The 9,739-nt window shown below is 46.2% G+C and overlaps 1 long non-coding RNA gene and 1 other non-coding gene across 2 annotated transcripts; one reads left to right on the top strand and one right to left on the bottom strand.

The window, feature by feature from the left end:
- Positions 1-2,701: 2,701 nt before the first annotated feature.
- Positions 2,702-5,071, bottom strand: LOC147357034 (uncharacterized). Its single transcript, XR_015143749.1, has 3 exons — positions 4,989-5,071; positions 4,473-4,578; positions 2,702-2,827 (listed from the first exon to the last, which is right to left on the bottom strand). It is a non-coding gene; the product is annotated as an uncharacterized LOC147357034 (long non-coding RNA).
- A 1,690-nt stretch (positions 5,072-6,761) lies between these two features.
- On the top strand, positions 6,762-6,868 carry LOC147357035 (U6 spliceosomal RNA). The gene has a single exon (XR_015143883.1). It is a non-coding gene; the product is annotated as a U6 spliceosomal RNA (small nuclear RNA).
- Positions 6,869-9,739: the final 2,871 nt, after the last annotated feature.

A 9,739-nucleotide genomic window follows, 5' to 3' on the forward strand; every position in this document is an offset into this window, starting at 1 on the left:
AGTAAGTCAGGAAGAGAAAAACAAATTTTGTATATTAATGCATATACGTGGAATCTAGAAAAATGGTAGAGATGAACCCACTTTCATGGCAGGAATAGAGACACAGACATAGAGAACAAACATTTGGACACTGAGGGGGAAAGGGAGAATAGGGTAAGTTGGGAGTTGCCTTTGACATATATATAGAGCTACGTAGAAAATAACTAACTAATGATAACCTACTGAATAGCACAGGGAACTCTCCTTAATGCTTTGTGGCAACCTGAATGGGAAGGAAATCCAAAAGAGAGGGGCTATGTGTGTGTGTCTGTGTGTGTATATACACATATATGCATGTATGTACATATATATACACACACACAGATGTATATACACACACAGAGACATATATATCAGATCAGATCAGTCAGTCATGTTCGCCTCTTTGCGACCCCATGAATCGCAGCATGCCAGGCCTCCCTGTCCATCACCACCTCCTGGAGTTCACTCAGACTCATGTCCATCGAGTCAGTGATGCCATCCAGCTATCTCATCCTCTGTCGTCCCCTTCTCCTCTTGCCCCCAATCCCTCCCAGAATCAGAGTCTTTTCCATTGAGTCAACTCTTTGCATGAGGTGGCCAAAGTACTGGAGTTTCAGTTTTAGCATCATTCCTTCCAAAGAAATCCCATGGCTGATCTCCTTCAGAATGGACTGGTTGGATCTTACTGCAGTCCAAGGGACTCTCAAGAGTCTTCTCCAACACCACAGTTCAAAAGCATCAATTCTTCAGCGCTCAGCCTTCTGTACAGTCCAACTCTCACATCCATACATGTCCACAGGAAAAACCATAGCCTTGACTAGACGAACCTTTGCAGGCAAAGTAATATCTCTTCTTTTCAATATGCTATCTAGGTTGGTCATAACTTTCCTTCCAAGGAGTAAGCGTCTTTTAATTTCATCGCTGCAGTCACCATCTGTAGTGATTTTGGAGCCCAGAAAAATAAAGTCTGACACTGTTTCCACTGTTTCCCCATCTATTTCCCATGAAGTGATGGGACCGGATGCCATGATCTTCGTTTTCTGAATGTTGAGCTTTAAACCAACTTTTTCACTCTCCAATTTCACTTTCATCAAGAGGCTTTTTAGTTCCTCTTCACTCTCTGCCATAAGGGTGGTGTCGTCTGCATATCTGGGGTTATTGATATTTCTCCTGGCAATCTTGATTCCAGCTTGTGCTTCTTCCAGTCCAGCATTTCTCATGATGTACTCTGCATATAAGTTAAATAAACAGGGTGACAATATACAGCCTTGATAGACTCCTTTTCCTATTTGGAACCAGTCTGTTGTTCCATGACCAGTTCTAACTGTTGCTTCCTGACCTGCATACAAATTTCTCAAGAGGCAGATCAGGTGGTCTGGTATTCCCATCTCTTTCAGAATTTTCCACAGTTTATTGTGATCCACACGGCCAAAGGCTTTGGCATGGTCAATAAAGCAGAAATAGATGCTTTTCTGGAACTCTTTTGCTTTTTACATGATCCAGCAGATGTTGGCAATTTGATCTCTGGTTCCTCTGCCTTTTCTAAAACCAGCTTGAACATCAGGAAGTTCACGGTTCACATATTGCTGAAGCCTGGCTTGGAGAATTTTGAGCATTACTTTACTAGCGTGTGAGATGAGTGCAATTGTGTGGTAGTTTGAGCATTCTTTGGCATTGATACACACACATTTTTATATATATATATATATATATATATATATATATATATATATACACATACAGATATACAGACACACACACACATATATACACACACACACATATATATATACCCACACATACATATATGCTGATTCATTTTTCTGTACAGTAGAAACTAACACAGCTCTATAAAGTTAACTATTTTTCAATAAAATTAATTTAAAAAATACAAAATAAAGGATGGGTAGTGAGCAGCTGCATGGGATCAACATCAAGTCTGAAAGGCCCCTGACTGATGCTATAGGACCCCTGAATCTGCCACAGGCTCTGCTCATTGTGGGTCTCTGTAGCCTCCTTTGCAACATCAGAGGAGCAGAGTTCTCTCGAGGCTCCAAGGCAGATGACTAGCCTGTAGTCTTTGAATCGCAGCCAGGGCCTGACGCTGTGGCTCTTCTGTCTGTTTCAAAACACAGCTTTTATGGATTCACTGATACGGAGACCCCAAGTGTGCATCCTGAATTAGATTCTGATGCTTTGAGAGGCCAGATAGTCAGACCTCTGCCAGGAAAGTGCACAGCTATCTTGTCGACAGTTTGTTCAGATTAGTGAAAAGAGCAGTCCAGACACACTTCAGTAAATCAAGCCAGGGGGACTATTTAAAGGAAGCAGAGGAAGCTGGTGACCCTGGACAGATGTAAGGAACTAAATCTGCAGTTCCTTTCTCAAAGAAGACTGAGTTGAGTGAAAGGGGCAGTGACCCTAGTAGCAGAGGCTAGGGTGACGGGCTCACAACGATTCATTAAGTTCTACCTCTGCTGAGGTTGCTATTCTATACATGTGTGTTTTACAAACAAATATTTTGTAAAAATAACAAATAGATTTTAAACCTTTAATGAAAAACCTTACCTATAAACATTGAACATACAGATACATACAGAACTTGTAGATAAAACTAGATAAAACTAATACTAAATCTATACAACAAAACAACTGAAGCTGTACTAAATGAGGGCCCTCAGGAAAGAAGCAGATTAGGCTTCCCCTAATCTGATCCAAATGAGGCTCCTCGTGCTGTGTGGGCTCCACCGCCTCTGGGGTCCAGGATGACGTCCAGGTCCAGGTCTTCAGGGATTCAGATGAGAGCCTGCAATGACAACACAGGTGATGGAGTCCCTGGGAGGTGCAGAGTCAGACGGAGGAAGGCTCCCTGGGGAGGGTGAGCAGGACCCAGAAGACTTCCCAGGATCTAGACTTGGCTTTGGGGCTCAGATCTTCAGGGCACTGGGTCTGTTTGCTGCTCTTTGTTGAGGGTGTTGTCCATGAGTGAGAAGCGTTTAGAAATGCCCCACAGGAGCAAGTACACCTGAGCATCTGGCCAGCAATGTTCAACTGATGGGTCCCCTGGACAGTGAGACTCAGGTGCAGGAACAGGGGACTTGGATTCAGGACTAAAAGCTTGGGCCCCCCTTCCCTCTAGGCCCTGGGAGGAGCAGGGATCAGATGACACAGTGGGTAGGAGAACCTGTTCACCCATCCTACACTCAATACAACTGCTCCTGAGACCTGAGCATTGGAAATGGACAGAAACATAGGGTCTCTATTTTCCTGAATAATTATTTCTAACCCCCAGCCAAACTCTCCTGAGGTTTACGATTTTAAATTGTTATTATGTTGTTATAATATAAAGGTACATTTTATTTGTTTAGCATATTACCACATTAAAATTTGAGAGAAGACACTGCTTTTTAACAGTAATAAAACAAGATATGTTATTAAGGACAGAATTGGAAAAAAAAAAGGAACATGAGTAAGTTAAATCCTGCCACTCATCCCAAGTATGCTGCCCAGTCACTTCAGTCATGTTCGAGTCTGTGTAACCTTATGGATGATAGCCCACCAGGCTCCTCAGTCACTGGGATTCTCCAGGCAAGAATACTGGAGTGGGTTGCCATTACCTTCTCCAGTCTATCTTCCCTACCCAGAAGTTGAACCCGAGTCTCCTGTGTCTTCTGCATTGGCAAGTGGGTTCTTTACCACCAGCACCACCATGCCAAGTGCACACGGCACTGAGTTGATTTCTGGTGATTCTTAAGTTGGAATTGGACACATACACAGAAGAATCTACACAACCTCTAACTTCAGGTTGAGAAAAGGTATCTGAGCTGACCCAGGACCCCAGGGTTCCAGATCCTGAGGGACCCCAGACTCAGACACCCCCCAGACTGGCTGGGACCCTCAGGGCCAGGGAGCACACACAGGGAGGCAGAGCTGCCAGGCGACTCCCTGACTGCACGAGCTCTGGGCGCCCGTGTCTCTTTCACTCTGTTCCCGGGAGCCCAGGACTGGGGAGGGTGGGGCCACCCGAACCTCTCTCTGCAGCTGGTGATGAACTAGGGATTCCCCCTGCTGCCTTTGGGGGGTTGGACAGCAGAGCTGGGTCCTGCAGAGGGAGATTAGGAAGCCCCCAGTGGGGATCTTCAAAAAGAACACGCTGGAACAGCAGCTCCTGGACTGCACACAGTGGCCCCACAGTGCTCCCAGCCTCCCTGCAAATATAAGAGCTGCTGGAGGAGCCAGCCCAGCAACCTCGGGGGTGTCTGTGGACGGGACCTGTGCCCTGGGGAGACGTGCTAAGGGCATCCTCCACCCATCAGTGCGGATTGTTACCACCCTCTTGTCTCCACTTTTGTGGTCACACTCAGCAGCAGACCCCAGGGTTTTTGCTCATGTTTCTGAAGCACCAAGTGAGCTGGGGTCATGATGGAGACACATGCCCTTGTCTGCCTCACCTTTTCAACTCGGGCCCCACGTTCACACTTCCTCCTGGTCTTTTTCATCATCACTGATGACATTTTTGCCATTCTCCAAAGAGCTGATTAGAGAGTTGTCTGACATCTGGAAGGAAGAGATCAGTCAGGCAGGTCCCAGAGCAGGAAAGCAATCATATGGAGTAGCTCAGGGCAGTGCAGACTTCATGGGGTTCCTTCAGCTGTGTGGGTCCAGACCTGCTGACTACAGCCTCAACTCCTGCTCAGGCCACTCATGGTGACAAAGCCAGGTTCAAGGCTGTAGACGTGTGGTCAGGAGCCAGGGCAATGCTAAGAAAATGGGGGGAGATGGCTGCAGGCAGATTTCATAGATTTTATATAAGCTTCCAGAACCCTAAGTGCCTACAAGACACCAAGTCCTCCAGAAGGTTAATCACAAAAAGTTGGAAAGAGGAGATGGGGAAGGGTTACAAGGAAGAGTCTATGGATCAGAGAAAGATAAAATTTTTGAAAGATATGGAAGAAGAAATAAATGACCTCAGTATTCTTGCTCACTGTCTCTGAATCTTCATCATCTGCCATGTACTCGTCTGGTGTCTGAGGGCAGCAGTCATATGGAGAGGCTGTGGGAAAGCAAATGGGAGACTTAGAGTTAGGATATGACCAGGGGACCCTGGTGCTCCTCACAGCCTGGCTTTGGGACCCCTGGTGTACTTGCCTCAAGGACCTCCCAGGGCCTCAGAGTTTCACCTCTGCAATGAAAAAGTGGGTCTCTGACCTCCAACATCCTGTTGCCACCTTCAACTTGTCTACATGTGAGCAGAAATGAGGCCATGACAACCTGTTCCTCCTCCAGGCGGTCACTGTCTCCATCCTTCTCTGCCCATGACCTCGTTTGCCTCCTTCTCCCACTACTTCCTCTCTCTTCCTTCCTCATTTCTCTCCTCTTGTCCCTGTTCCTTCCCTTTCTCCTTGAACCTCCACCAACCCTAGAGTTCTCCAACAGGGGCATATTGGAAGAAGGACCATGGGTGTATGATCAACATCTCCAATCAGCCCATATTGAGTTAACCAATCCATCCCTCCCAGGGAGGACTTGGCATGGATCTGAGAGTGTTTTGACCCCTGCGGGAGGGAAGGACAAAAATTCCACACAACAGAGATTCTCCCGTTGACTGGGGTGACCTGAGGTATCTGGGAGATGCTTAATGTTCACAGCAACACCTTAAGTTTCCCAAACCCTTAGACAGGACAGAGGCAAATGCTTCCAATTTCATTTAGCCAGAATGATGTGGCAAGGGTCCTCCATAAACACCTGGTAGCTTCCGGGTTTGCACTGAGACTTGGAAAATTGGAGGGATGAAACCTGGGAAGGTGTAAGGAAAGGACAGAGGATGGGGCAGGCCTGGGACTGGGAAGAAGGGGCAGGACTCTCTGGATGCAGCAGTGGGTTATGAGAGCAGAAGTGACCCCAGGACCTGCTGCCCTGGGACTGCTCAATCCCAGGAGAGCAGGTCAGCAGGGCTGTGAAAGCAACTGTGTGAAGAAGCCCCGTGGCCCCTTCACAGACTCTAGAATCTGCAGCCATGGAGGCTCTCTAGGAGCAGCTGGATGTGGACTTCTCACATGGAAGCACATCAGCCTTGGCTGGTGCGGAGGCTGAGTTGAGCCCAAGGAGACCGAGCCCAGAGAGGGACACTAGGACCTGTGTGCTGTGACTCATCCACCCCTGGGAGTGACCTCTACATGAGGAATTAACAGTGAAGGCAAACATGAGGGGAAGTCACAAGTCCTGAAAGCTCAGGAGGAGAGAGTGAGTTCACATCTCACACACTACCTCACATGTGCTACAAGTACATGGTTTCCAGTGTCAAGTGGCAATGAGAGTTTTGTGTCCAGTAGGATATGGCCATCATAGTTCAACATGCAATAGAAAACAGACTTCAGTGCACAATACCCGAGGTGCTGACCAGAGACCAGGCTTCCGTACTAGTGGAAAAGCAGAAAAGAGCAGCTCTTATGGGCAAAATAATTTTTGAAGAGTAAAGCAACAAAAGGTGTTTATAAACAGAGCATAATGCAAGTCCAGGACACGATTTCTCTATCATATGAAAATATGAAAATAGTAAGTCAGAACTGTACACAGAGTTCCTTCTTCCTAATTTCATGTTCACATTCCTTAGGCTCCAAGCAGGGTATTTAACCCTAAAGTTCCAGGAAGCCTCTCCCATCAGATCCCAACTGAATATTGTTTCCTGCCCGTGTCCCCTTCCTCATCACTGCACCAAATTCTCTCCACAACACATTCCAGTGCTCGCTTCGGCAGCACATATACTAAAATTGGAACGATACAGAGAAGATTAGCATGGCCCCTGCGCAAGGATGACACGCAAATTCGTGAAGCGTTCCATAAAAAAAAAAAAAAACACACACACACACACATTCCATAGGAACACAACCAGGAGCAAGAAGGTGATTAGATGAGCGACCCACCCACTTCTGCTCCAGTGGAGGCCCTGCTGGCTCTCACAGCATCACCCTGAACTTTTTCCTAGGATTCTAGAAAGACACTTCACCGTGCATAGCAGATGGCCGTCATCTATGCTCTGTGCAGTCAGAGACCTTCAACAAGACACTGATCTCAGTTGGAAACCTAAAGATAGAGACGGTGAAAGAGCCAATTCCAACCTCTCACTTCTACAGGCCCATTAGACTTGTCACCTTCATGCTAACCAACCTGAAATTCCAATTGTTTTTGCCACATGTAAAACATGCCTTTAAGCAAATTATAACAGTCACATCTGGCTAGTGGCTACCACACTATAACACACAACAAGCACTATATAAGTTTATCCACGTGCGTGTGCTTAGTCACTGAGTCATGTTCAACAATTTGTGACCCTATGGACTGTAGCCCACCAGGCCCCTCTGTCATGATTTCTCCAGGCAAGAACACTGGAATGGGTGGTCATTTCCTTCTTTAGGGGATCTTCCTGACCCAAGTTTCAAACCCAGGTCTCCTGCATTGCAGGTGAATTCTTTACTGTCTGAGTCACCAGGGAAGATCGAATGAATCTGGAGATCAGTACCACTTGTTCTAACACTTCTGATAGATTGTGGTAGAACAGTTTTTGGAATGCCAAGGGACTTTGTTACAAGGGAGGATGTAGGGCTTCCCAGGTGGCTCAGTAGTAAAGAATCTGCCTGCCAATAGAGGAGATACGGTTTGGATCCTTAGGTTGAGAAGAGGCTTTGGAGGAGGATATGGTGAACCACTTTAATAGTCTTCCCTGGAGAATACATGGACAGAGGAGCCTGGTGGGATATGGGTCTATGGGATCTCAAAGGGTCAGACAAAACTGAGTGACTGAGCATGCAAGGCTATATATAGGATGTTACCACCCCTCTGTTATTTTCCCTCTCCTGATTATTTCCTCTGCAATTTCTGGCCATTTCAAGATGGCTGTTTGCTGATAGATTAACAAAGACAAGACTTCAGCCCCATGAAAGTATTTAGCCTGAGGGGCTAAGAGAGGGATGTGATGCTCTACTGGTTTCCATGGTAACCAATTTAACCAAGGAGCCAACCTGCTGTTCATTTCCACTGTAACTGGTAGACTCCCAATCCCCCCGAGTGAAGAATGCTGCAGCTGCTGTCTTCTGCCTGTCCCCTGCTATCCACAGTGGGTGTCTCTCCAGGATCCTTTTACTTCAGACATGGAAATCACCCCATCCATAAAACCTTTGATATCTCTGTCAACTCTGGGATCTTTCTTTGGTCTCAAGTCTAGATAAGCACAGGACTTGCAGGCCTGTGAATTGTACCCCAACAGTTTCTGCAGAGCATCCGACTGGCTTGATTTGATGATTCATTTGTAGGTATTTCCGGGGCTAATGCACACATCCCAGGTACTCATGAGCCTTTGGGACACTGAAACGGCAATGTCAACACCCAGATCTTAGAGGAATTCCCAGCAGGTATTCCTCTTGAGGGGCCAGGTATGGATACAGGGCCCAGGGCATCTGTGCTGAATATCATCAGAGAAGTGGTGAGGAGGGAGGGAGAGACACTGCGTCTCCTCAAAAGCCCATCCCTCCACCACTGACTCTGAGATCAGGGAAGGAGGGATACGGGGCCTTCAGAGAGACACGAACAGCACACTGAACACTACACACCACACTGAGAGAGTGACTCAAGGATGAGGAATTGACATGACATTCCATGTTCATAGACTGGAGACTTAGTACTATTGACATTTCTGCAGTACCTAAACCTAAGTAAAGATTCATTGCAACACCAATCAAAATATTAATGTCATTTTCATAGAAATAGAAAAAACAATTCCAAAAATATGTATGGAATCACTAAGAACTCCAAATAGACAAAATGATCTTGAGAACAAAGATCAAAGTTTCTCACCTGTTGATTTCAAAACACATTACAAAGTTACTGGAATCAAAGCTGTATGATACTGACATAGAAATAGATGCATAGCCCTAAATACCAGAATAAAAAACAAACAAACAAGTAAACTCATGGATACAAGGTGAAATGAAATTCATGAAGGTTCTAGGACAACAAAATAGGGAAAGGGTAGTCTCTTCAACAATCTGTAGGATGAAAAGTTAACCTACAGAAAAATTGCAAACCATATATCACATTAGGAGCTCATACTCAAAATATATCAGAAAATCCCAAAGTTCAAATGCAAAACAAACAAAAACATAAAAGGTAAACAAATGAGTTGAGGAGTGTGCAAAGATGGTGATCAAAACCACCTGGAGCTTTGGTCTGCAGTGAGTAGTGGTTCTAAGGGGAGCAGTCACCCCGGGTCCTGCTGCTCTGAGTCTCTGACCTAGGTCTGGTCAGTCTCAGGAGACCAGGTCAGCAGTACTGCTAGAGCAAATGTGTAAAGAAAGCCAGCAGCCTCTTCACAGTCTCTAGAATCTGGGACATGCTGGTCTCTAGGGGCAGCTGCACATGGACTGCTCTCACGCAACACAGCATCCTTGGGGAGGTGTGGTGCTGAGATGAGCTCCAGGAGACTCAGCCCAGGCAGGGACACCAGAGCACATGAGCTTTGACTCATCCAACCCTGAGAGCACCCTTCATACAGGGAACAAACAGTGAGGACAAACATGAGGGGAAACCAGAAGTCCTGAAAATGCAGAGGGAGAGGGTTCACGTCTCACCCATCACCTGACATTCACTGCCAGAACTTGGTCTCCAGTGTCAAGTGACTGTGAGAATTTTGTGTCCACAGCATGTGGCCATCATAGGAAAATTT

This window comes from Bos grunniens, chromosome 16 (assembly GCF_055505025.1).
Source record: "Bos grunniens cultivar Pamir isolate PY7600 chromosome 16, Bosgru_T2T1.0, whole genome shotgun sequence".
NCBI classification, from domain to species: domain Eukaryota; kingdom Metazoa; phylum Chordata; class Mammalia; order Artiodactyla; family Bovidae; genus Bos; species Bos grunniens.